The sequence below is a fragment of the Adiantum capillus-veneris genome, chromosome 21 (genome assembly GCF_014529385.1).
Source record: "Adiantum capillus-veneris isolate H3 chromosome 21, ASM1452938v2, whole genome shotgun sequence".
Taxonomy (NCBI): domain Eukaryota; kingdom Viridiplantae; phylum Streptophyta; class Polypodiopsida; order Polypodiales; family Pteridaceae; genus Adiantum; species Adiantum capillus-veneris.
Genome location: NC_140951.1, coordinates 5,813,070 through 5,825,361, shown reverse-complemented (window position 1 = coordinate 5,825,361; position 12,292 = coordinate 5,813,070). Strand labels below are relative to the sequence as shown.

Sequence of the window (12,292 nt, the reverse complement as noted above, 5' to 3'; positions counted from 1 at the left end):
TAACATAAGTCTTGAGTAGATCGAGAATCGTAAGGTTGGCTATTTCATTTTGGCCATCCATTTGTGGGCGATAGGCGGAAGATAAATTTAGCCATGTACATAGATTCTTAAAAAGACCCTTCCAAAAATTACGGGTCATTCAAGAATCTCTATCCGACACTATTGATGTTGGCAAGCCATGGTGTTTAAAAATTTGGGATATGAAGAGGGTTTCCATTTGGTGTGCCTTGATAGTCTGTTGGTTGACAGTTAAAAAATGTGGTTATTTACTAAACGTGTCAATATCGTCCATATTACCGTATTTCCATGGATAGACTTGGGCAATACAAAGATTGGATATGCTCTCCCATGGTGAATTAGGAATTGGCAATGGTTGGAGTAATCCAGGTTGCTTCCCCCTATCATACTTGGTCTTTTGGCATACCATTCATTTGGAAACATACTCTTGTACCTACACTTTCATGGTAGGCCAATAGAAATACGTCTCTACTCCTCAAAGACTAGGTTGAATCCCTCTATGCCCCACATAGGGAGAAGCATGGGACTCATACTTTACTTTCTCGCGAAGAGAGTGAGTAACACATAGCCGATTTTCATGGAGAAGATAACCATCCTGCAAAGTGAATGGTTCTTCTTTCTAAGGCAAGGGCTGAAATTACATCTTTAAAATTTGGGGCAGTAGCATGCTCATCTATCATGGAAGGTAGATAATTGAGTTGCTATGGACACCGCATTGGCCCTTGGCCATCGTGATAATGAATCAGTTACTTGATTGTGCTTGCCAGCAATGTGAGAAATATAAAAATTGAATTGCAAAAGAAAATTTACCCATCTCTTTTGTTTGTCAGAGAGCTAGGTTTGCGTCATGAAGTACTTAAGACTTTGGTGATCTGTTTGTAGGATGAATGGTTCCCACACTATGAGAGATCGATCGTGGTGTTTATCGCGGGCCATTACCGCAAAACAAGAGAGAGGAATTCAAAATGAGGAGAGAGAATCCTTTTGATGCTGAAGAGGCACTTTACCGCAAATATTACAGCCTAAATTTTTGCGATTATTGCCGCTCACATTACCGCTAAGACAGGCTGGACCCCCTTCCCCCTCCCTCTCCCTCGGGTTCCATTTAAATCCAATACAACTCCTACACTCTCCAGAATGCTTGCTCACTTCACTTAATCTCTCTTTCACTCTAAAAATTCTATACATAAATCATTGAACTCACAAAAAAACCATTACAAATACTATTCATAAGCACATAACGAAACATTTGCAAATTAATCATATACTACACCAAGTGAAAGAATGGAGAGCTTTATTAATTCTCATCTTGTATAAGATCTCTACAAGCACTAGGATCCATATTTAGACCCATAGTATTCAAATCAATAAACAAATTTAGAGATTCTTCCTCCTCTCTATCACCTCCTGTAGAATCATCATCGCTTTCTCCCTCTTCCTCCTCCTCAAGATGACTATTTGCAAGGCTTGGCTGACCTTCTTCAACTTCTACTACATCTTCCTCTACATCTTGTGGTGATGGTATGATGGGATCAATTACTGGCTCAATGTCCGTCTCTGCAAAGATAGATCTACCCCGCGGCGTGACTGGAATGCCATACCAAAGTCTTCTTTGATATATACATGGCACATAAAAGACCTGTACGTCACACACTAAGAATAAGCTGATATACATAACTTAAATTTTTAATTTAAGTTAATTGCACATAAGCTAAATTACCTGCTCAAAACTACTAGGATACACCAAGTTGTCAGTTTTTCCCCGATGGAATTGGGTAGAATCCACCATAATGAGTCCATTTTCATGTCTTTTGACCTCACCCGCAAACCATAGACAATCAAAGAGGAATTTGTGAAAAGATCTGAAATCCACTTTGATTATTCTCTCTATAGTACCACAATATATGACCTCATCTGTTGTTGTGTCAAAGTTTCCCATCACGCCACAATCATTAGTGGTCCGACGCTCATCTATCTTGCGGGTGCGAAAATGTCGGCCTTCGGACCAAATGGAGTTGAAAATGAGACCCTAAAATCACAATGCATAAGAGGTTACATCGCATTTCATTAAGTGGTTTGCATACATGCATACATAACATATACACACTCACCTTGCGCAAGCATCCTCGCACATACTCCCATTCTTTAGGGCTTATTTGTTCTCCTTGTGCTTTGGCATCGTTCATGGCATTATGGATCCACTCTACTTGAATCAAGTCGGGATATTTTGCAAGCTCTTTAGGAAAAGGAGGTGCACGTCTACCTCCATGGGACCTCTTCCATGCATCTCTATCCCTTTCTCTAGCTGCGGCGCGGGCTTCCAAGTACATATTGACCCATTTGGTCATGATAGTGGCATTGAGTAAAGAGTAGTTGTTGACTATGGCATGAAACTCTCTATCCATGACCAAGAGTGAGCCTTTTCCACTGGGAATGGTTGAGTACTTCCTAGGATCCTCTTCTTCACTCCACAGACGAGGCAATGATGGATCCACTATGATGAGATACTGTGAGACATACACAAATGCCTCATGCACCACCCAACATTCTGCCATGCTCGCCTGAAAACATTAAAACCACATATTTTTATTAGTAACTCCATAGCGTATAAATGCTATCTATATTGTATTTATTTTGCATACCTCCGGTTGTGACCTCAATCTAACAAAATCCTTTAAAGTCTTCAAGAATCTCTCCAAGAAGAACATCCATCTAGAGTGAACCACCCCACCAATGGCAATCTCCTCAACAAGGTGAAGCAATAGGTGTATTTGGCTAACAAGGATTGTATGTGGGAATGCATCCTCAATAGCACACACTGCCTCTACTGCTAGCTGATGGGCTACTGGTATGGCTTCTACTTCTATCTCCTTGGAGCTCACAAATCTACAGGGCAAACGTTATATAGTAGATGAAAAAAAATTCCAAAGTTCATGCATGCACAACATGATATAGTACTTGAAAAAAACCCATTACCTCACAATCTCACCCACTTTGAATATTGCAACCTTCACCTTAGTGTCCCCATAACCACTCATAGTTATGGGAAGTACAAACTATAAGCAATAAAACATCTTAGTGAATGTCTACCTATATATAAGGACACATAGACACCACAAACTGTTCTACTCTTACCTGAAGGATTTTATGCCAATCATGGGATTTCAATCCATACAATTGAGTGGAGCCACCCTTTTTGGTTTTTGTGAAAGCACCTTTGAGTGACCGTATATATCCCGTTGGAGTTCTGATGGATGCAATAACTTGCTTTGTCCGCTCTTGGTCTGCCTTTGACATTATCCACGGTGATTTTGGGAGAATCATCTTTCCCCACTCCCCCATGTGGGACGTGGCTGAAGGGGTGAGACGTCTAATGGCTCTTAAATCTTCCCTAGCACCCAATGAATCCTTCTTGCCAATTATGTGATCCCATATAGCTTGCCCAACATTTTTGAATACATGCATAGGGTCCAATAAGTGTTGAATTTTCAACGAAGTCCAATAGGGGAGCGACAAGAAGATTGAGTACCTCGACATACCCTTTGGCAACCCATTGGGAGGTGGTGAGGTACCATGATGCTCCTCCCAATGCTTCGCCCAATCAACCATGTTCCAATGGAACGGCTACACTCCATTGATAGGGGGAGCATATCTACGATGTGAACGAGGTAGGAAGAGATGGTTGTTGGGATAGATCACCTTCCCAAGAAGAGGAGGTCTCTCTGTCACAAGGGAAGGGCCACAAGTGGGACACACACTATGTCCAGATGTTGCCAATCCTGCCAAGAGGTAAACAAAAGTTACACATGAAACGATAAACCTAAAGGAAAGAGTACAATTAACATGGGCATACTTACCAGATACCTCTCCAAATCCTGGGTAATCATGCATGGTCCACATGAGGATGCACTTGATGACGGCTTTGCGGTCTCGTGGTGGCCGTGAAATGTCAATGACATCTATGCGTCTCCATAGTTCTTGAAGCTCATCAATAAGAGGCTACATATATACATCCATGTTTTTTACCTTGTGCTTTCCTGGAACGAGAAGTGATTGTAAAATGTTTCCCTTTTTTGTTGCCTCCCAAGGCGGAATATTTTAGTTTACAACAACCACCGGCCAAGTGCTCCATGAAGTAGAGCGGTGCCCAAATGGATTCACTCCATCACTAGCTAACCTTATCCTCAAGTGACGAGGCTCATCCCTGAACTGTGGCCATGTGTCCTCTATGTACTTCCACGCTAGTGAGTCAGGTGGCACTCTCATAATACCATCTGTGGAGCAATTTTTTGCATGCCAACTCAAAATCTCGCTCGTACCCTTCGATCTAAACATGTGTTGGATGCGAGGGATGACTGGAAAATGCCTCAAAACTTTACGTGGAATTCTGTTGCTCTGCATTCATTCTTTGAACCTAGGCTCCCCGCACGATGGACATGTGTCACAATCGGCATGCTCATTACGAAAGAGCACACAATCCTTCACGCAAGCATGAATGCGATCATAATCCATCCCTAATGCAGTCACCACTTCGCGGGCTTTTCGTCTGTTCTCTGGCATGGGATTGTCAGCTGGCAGCATTTTTCCTAGCAATCTATCACAAGAAGAAAGTACATTAGAAGCTAATTTATGCACTCCACAAGCATCCTTCACAATCTGTATATATACCTCAAAAGTGCGTCGACACTAGCATTGCTCCATCCAAACATCGCCTGAAGGTTAAGGACTTCGAGAGATGCCCTTAAAATGGAGTAAGAGCATCTATCATATAGTGCGGTGTGTGCCGAATCGAGTAGCTCACTCCTCGTTCGCTCGGAAGCTTCTTCGCATGCACACTCTGGTTCATGCATCCACGTAAGGAGATGGGATGTGGTCACTCGGAGAAGAGGGAGCAGCATTACTTGGCTGATTTGATGTGCTTCCTCCCTCTCTAATGGATTCTTGGTGCATGCGCTCTTCCACCCTCCTTTCGCCTCCTCCACCAACCACACGCCAATGAGGGGTGACATCAATAGCCGTTACAATTTGCCAATCATTTGTTTACATCCGTGCACGCTTGCGAGGATCGTCCCATAGTCCATAATCTTCTACATGGCTCAAGCATATCCGTCCAAGTCGAGCAATGGCGCATTTGCACCGTATGCATGGGCATGGTAATCGCTCGGCCAACCACCGTGATCTATCCGGTTCAGTGGACGGGCCAAAATCATCCCAAGCAACCTACATTAATAAATTACATACACTAATTAAAATCAAATTACCAAAGAATGTTAATAAAATATCAGTAAAAAGTAAAAATTAAACTTTTAGGTAAAAATGTCGTTTTCAAAGTACTAGGAATACTTTCATTTTATATATATTTTATAAAAAACATAGTACCAATAGATTTTGAGGATCAATAGTAATAATTTTAGAACGTGGCCATCTGTTTATATGGCCCAAATTTGCGCCGCGGTAATAGGTGCGCTAAGACACGCGGTAATGCTCGCGGTAATAGGAGCGGAAAAACAATTTTCAAATTTTTTTATAAATAGGGGCACACGCGTGCCCCGCGAAGTTCAAAGCCCTAAAATTCGAATTTCATCGTCTTCTCCACAGAAGCCGAGAGCACGAACCTCACAACCTTGAGCTCTACCTCCATCTCTACTCTTCTACTCTCCACCATCTCTACTCTTCCACTCTCCTACCCTCTCCCAACAAGCGCTTCAATTCCATGTAAGTTTTGTTGTTATGTTTTTTGAGTTTTTCACACGCATACACACACAGGCATACACTCATACACACGCATGCATACACATGTATACACACACACACTAGTTACACAGACTAATTAGTGCACGTGTACGTTCTTTACACACTAATTAGTGCATGTGTTCTTTACACACACTAATTAGTGTGTGCATTAGACTAATTAGTGTAAGTAAAGACACACCAAAACTTAAATTTGTTAATTATTAGTTACTTGCAAAATCTAAACTTGTTAGATTTATCAAATTTGTTAAATTTATTACTTGCATAACCTAATATGTTAAATTTGGGATTGGCCATGCACACACTAATTAGTGTGTGCATTGGCCAATGTGATTGGTCAATGTACACACTAATTAGTGTGTGCATTGTTCAATGGAATTAGCCAATTCACACACTAATTAGAATGTGTTAACACACACTAATTTGTGTGTGATTAGTGTGTGCATTGGCCAATGTGATTGGTCAATGCACACATTAATTAGTTTGGGATTAGTGTGTGCATTGGTCAATTGGATTGGCCAATACACACATTATTTAGTGTGCGATTAGTGTGTGTACAAGACAATTGGATTGGCCAATACACACACTATTTAGTGTGTGATTAGTGTGTGATTAGTCCAATTACACAAGCCAATGCACACACTAATTAGTGTATGTTAACACACACTAATTAGTGTGTGCACAAGCCAATGCACACACTAATTAGTGTATGTTAACACACACTAATTAGTGTGTGCACAATCTAATGCACACACTAATTAGTGTATGTTAAAACACACTAATTAGTTTGTGCACAAGCCAATTACACAAGCCAATGCACACACTAATTAGTGTATGTTAAGACACACTAATTAGTGTGTGCACAAGCCAATGCACACACTAATTAGTGTATGTTAACACACTAATTAGTGTGTGCACAAGCCAATTACACAAGCCAATGCACACACTTATTAGTGTGTGCACGCACTAATGCACACACTAATTAGTGTGTGCACAAGCCAATTACACAAGCCAATGCACACACTAATTAGTGCATGTTCACACACACTAATTAGTGTGTGCACAAGCCAATTAAAAAAGCCAACACTAAAACACACACTAATTATGTTAAATTAAACAAAAATCAACACAAAAACAGAAACATACCTCCATGATTAAGTCGTAGGTGACGTATTAGGCCCCAATGACCGTCCAAGTGATCGCGCAATCGGTCACACTAATCATAAACACAATAATCTCTTATTAGTCAATACACACACTAATATCTTATTAGCACTCAAGGCTTTGCAAGACTCTTTTATAGGTTGTAGACACACATTGGATTCTTTCCACATTGGATTCTTTCAACATTGGATACTATAGAGAATCCAATGTTTGAAAAAAATCAATGTGTAAATTTTTAATCATATATTCAAATTTTATACCCTAGTTTAATCTTTGTCGTAATAAATGCAGACCATGTCTTCTTCTTCCACACCACGCTTTCGCAGCATTGAGGATTTCATGGAAGACGGGATGTCATATCTCGACGCTCTCTCTGCCTATCATTCACAGCCGTCGCCTCAGCAGTCATCATCAGGGTTCGGCTAGTTTCGGGACGCTCTAGGTGGGTCCAATGCCGTACCTGTGACCGATCCAGATGTGGAGAGGACATTGCGTCTTCGGGCTGAGTGGTTAGTTTCACAGAAGACCCTTACGCAGCGCTATTCACCAGCGCAGCTAGCAGCTTTTGGATTATCAGAGGTCTCTACTCCGACTTGTGGCACTCCATACCTGCAGAGTTTTCCAGCTACAGCTCTAGGTTCAACTTTTCCTTCACAGGGTGCGACGCCACAGGGTCCGACGCCACGGGCGTCCACCTATCCATCACCTATCCAACCTTCTGCCCCATATTCACGTCGGCGCTCTTCTGGCAGTCAGCGTCAGGGCAGCTCTCACGCTAGCGGCGGTCGATCTCGATGAGGGAGCGGAGCTAGTTGTTGTTTGGGGGGGGGGGGGGTGGAAGTACTACAGATTCTCCTCCACAGTCACCGCTCCCTGCTCCAGCAGAAGATGAGGACCATGACATGCCTTCACCAAATGCTCGCGGGTTATACTACCAGGTTCATAGAGGAGGTATGGTGGATCTCGGGATAGCGCAGGGCAGGAGATTCCGCACACATGTCAACCAGTTAATCCACTCCACATATATCAATTCTTTTCTCAAATTTGATCAGCAAGATCCCTACAACCTCACATATATAGAGACAACCATGCACATGCGTTTCCCCAATCCTAAGGGGCAACAATTCTCAAGGCAATGGTTGCAAGAGCATGTCAAAACATTTCTGAAGAACAAAAAATCTAGTGTGAGGAGAGCGGCAAAGAAGACAATGGAGTCTCCAGAGCATAGCTATCGGCCAGGAAATGTCCATGATGTGGAGTGGGAGACCGCTATGGGCGAGAAAGAGGACGAAAGGGCAACGGGTGCGAGGATGTATACGCGTCAAGTTGAGGCCAGATCCCATCAGACTCCTACGCATTATGGTTCGGTAGGAAAAACGGCTTGGAAAGACAAATATGTAAGTAAAAATATTAGTTTTATTGTAAAAAATCTAATGTTTTTCATTTAATTAATTGGTTGCTATTTTTTGTCAGTATAACAGTACCATGAGTCGCCCGACCAGAGATGTGTAGAGATATAGAGAGAACCATACCGAGTATCAAACTTGGTGTTGGTTGTTTGAAAATCAAATGATCTCTCGAGAGGAGTTCAAAAATGCGTGCAGAAGTCTGCAACATGTAAGTTTAATCTTATCTAAATAATCAAATTGTTGATTTTATATCAAATATTAAATAACAAAGTGTTAATTGTTTCTTTTTTATGGTTTTGCAGAGTCAAGGAGTTCTACGTGAAATGCCGACAACTCCTCCATGAGCATCCTCTATTTTGTATACGCGGTCCCCGTTTGCCCTATCCCACATGACCATACTCTATTTTGTACACGCGGCTTTTTTTCCCTTTATGTAAATGCAATACCTATCATTTTTTGGCTCAATACCTCCCCCAATTGTAATTCCACTTATGTAAATGAAATTATCAATCTTTTTTTGGCTCAATGTATTGTCCAATTGTGATATTTTGTTGTAATTAATAATAATTTTGTAAAATAACTAAAATAAATAAAAAAATAGATGACCTTTTGGATGGTCCTGCAAAGGACAATCCAAACGGTCATCAGTTTTTTTATAATAAATCACGCCGCGGTAATGCTCGCGATAATTCAGTCGCGGTAACGTTTGTGGATATCTGTGTAGCAAAAGGCGTGGTAATGTTCGCAGAAATATTGCCGCAGCCATTACCGCGGAAGTTACCGCTAGACCATTACCGCAAACTTTGCCGCAGTATTTTCCGCGTACGGGAATTTTTATATTTCAAGTTTGTTTGTTTTTTTGCTATAATGTGAGCGATAATACCGCGCATATGTTATAGTGCCATGTTAAATGATCAATTCAATATGAGAAAGTCTTTTTGGAACATGTTGATATTAGATTTTATGATAGATCCTATCTAAAAGCATACACACTAAGCCCTCTACATAAAAAACAACACCCTCACAGAGTGAATTTTAATTGGCTAAAGCGCCTATGATCGTAGGTGAAAAAATCATCCCCATAGCCCCTGTCTTAGTGCCAATAAAGTGCTTTGCTCTTCTCTCTCTATTAGTTTGAACAATCTGAGAAATTTGTAGACCTTGTCTCTTACCGACAATCCACTTTCCAACATGGCAAACATCCCGTCAGAATTGAAGTACCTTACAAAGCTTGTGGGTCTCTGGCTTGCCAACTGCAATCTACATGGCGCGATCCCTGCCTCACTCGATAACCTCTTTAAGCTAGCAAACTTGGACTTATCTTAAAATTTGCTAGAAGGAGAACTACATCCGAGCCTTATGAATCTCAAGAGCATGAATCAACTTGCACTCTATCGCAATTACCTTGAAGGTCGCATTCCTACAAACATTTCCTTCCTCCTCTGCCTCCATATGTCTCACAACTACCTCACATGTCCATTTCCCTCTGGCCTTGTATTCATTACCAGTGTGACAGAGGTATTTGCCTTCAACACCAATGTCAGTGGAGCCATGCCTCCAAACTTGGGCAAAGTGTTTAACCTAGAAAAGGTGATTGTGTATTTTAACAACTTAATAGACTTTCTACCACCTACTTTGTGTGATGAAGGAGCTTTGGAAGACGTGCAACTTAGTGCTAGCAGGTCTAATCGAGGTATCATGTAACCATTTGAAAAATGCCGCACTCTTCACCGTGTGCTATTTGACAACAATCAGATATCTTGCTCCATGCCTCGTGGACTTTGGGGCTCCCCTACTCTATTTCTTCTGCAGCTAATTTCTCATTAGTTTGAGCTTGTCCAAATTTCTATGGCAGCTTACCCACTTCAATTTAAAGCAACCTCACTATACTTGTCTCTCCCTCTCCCACAACTGCTTTTTAGGCACCATCCCACCACAAATTGGCAAGTTAAAACATCTCTCTAAGCCTACATCCAATCGAATGAATTTTTAGGTGCAATCCCCTAGACACTTGTTTTATGCACCCAATTACATGTCCTACAACTCGCTCGTAATCAATTCTTTGTTGTGATTCCACGCTCCCTAAATTGGAAACCTCTCTACCATGACTACTGTCAACTTGTCTCACACCAATCTCAGTGTACCCATCCCGACTGAGCTCTGTGCACTAAGCCTAACAAACTTTGACCTCTCCTAGAATTGACTATCATGCCCTATTCCATTGGGGTTTTCCAACATAGCTTGGCAAGAAGCACGGATCTTTTTGGAAGTTTCCTCCTATCATGCCCTATTTTATTAGGGTTTTCCAACACAATTTTTGACAAGAGCTTGTTAAGAGACATTGATCTCTAGTTGTGGACATTTTAAGCTTTTCCATGGCACTAGGAGAAGTCCCACAACAAAATGTATCATGATGGCCTTGGAATCTTATAGATTTGTGGTGGCTTTCATATTCCTGATTGGATGCAACTTGAAGATGTACGGAATATACAGACTCCATAGAACACATATGTTTGATTTTTGATCATTCTCAAACACTTGGACGATATTCACCTTCCACAAGGTGCAATTTGAAGACCTTTACATTCTGAGATGTTTAGATTTTGACAATCCAATAGTTGGCAATGGAGGTGTTGCCACAACTTACAAGACTGTGCTGAGTAATGCGAGGCAGTTTTCGTAAAGATACTAAACAAGGTAAACAACCATGGGGGAGGTAGCGATAACAAGGAACTTGATTCAAAAGTAGAAACACTTGAAAAGATCTGACACAAGCACATTGTAAAGCTATTGTGTTGCTGCTACATAAAGACATCAAACTCTTAGTATGTGAGCACATGTCTAATGGTAGCCTAGGTGACTTGATGCACCACAACCCTCTTCTACATGTCTCAAAGAGTAAAACATTAGCTTTGGAGCATCCCAATAGATATAGAATACGTTCATCATGATTTTTGTACCCCCGTTGTTCATTGGGATGTTACGTTGGTACAGCTGAAGATGGCCGACCTATGGAAGTGCAAGAAATCCAGGCATGGTGGTTTGAAGGCAAGTGGCAGGGACATTGGGCAAGTATTTGATGCAGCTAGGGGACATGTACACAGGGATGAAACACTCGCTAGTAGAAACTGTTAGTGTTTCTTCCTATCACAGGTGACAAGATCAAATGCTTATATCATAAGGCTGGAAACGAGGCAAGGGATGCTGGATGCAAATGCCATAGAGTTTATGATATGGGATTTGGAGCGAGATGTCTGCAGCAGACTCTACTTGCCAGGGCGTGTATGCCATGTAGGCCGTCGTGATGATTGCAATTGTTTTTGATGAGGTCTCCTCTCGAGAATGCCACCATTCCAAGGTCTACTTTCAACAAGAGCAGCAGGATCTTGGATGCTCGCTATACGAAAGCTTGGATTTCGGCACCAATGGGTGACGGTCGACATCATGATCAAAGGCCATTTTTTTTGGCTCGCGGGAACCTTGTCCGAGTAGAAGTTTTTTTAAAAAAAAAGAACACAAAGGATGTTTTGAAGCATGCAAAAATATTGGATCGTCTGCAGGTAGACGAGCAGAGTGAGTAGGAAATGTCGCCAGGTGTGGGATTGGCCATGAGGGGTTGATCGCCATGCAAGATGGGAAGCCAGCAGATGGGGCATGCAAGGAAAGAGAGCCAGGCATCGCCACGGGGAACCGAGAGGTGAAGCGGCCAGGAGGACCGCCAGTTGGGGAGAGCCGAGAATGACAAGCCGAACAAGGAGGTGGCGGCAGTTTTTTGGAAGGGCCGACGAGTTTTGCAGGGGGGAGGACCTCGTTATTGGCCAAAGGAGAGCAGAGGCAGATGAAGGCGGGACCGGCATGGCATGAGCAAGCCTGGGGGGAGCTGAAAGGAGAGCATTGTGAGGAGCTGGTTTGGTCCTGAGTGAAGGCTCGTGAGGAGCTACCCTTAGGGA

At 42.1% G+C, this 12,292-nt stretch overlaps 1 pseudogene; it reads left to right on the top strand.

The window, feature by feature from the left end:
- The window catches only part of LOC147430491 (uncharacterized), a 30,639-nt pseudogene extending 19,346 nt beyond the window's left edge, over positions 1-11,293 (top strand).
- Positions 11,294-12,292: the final 999 nt, after the last annotated feature.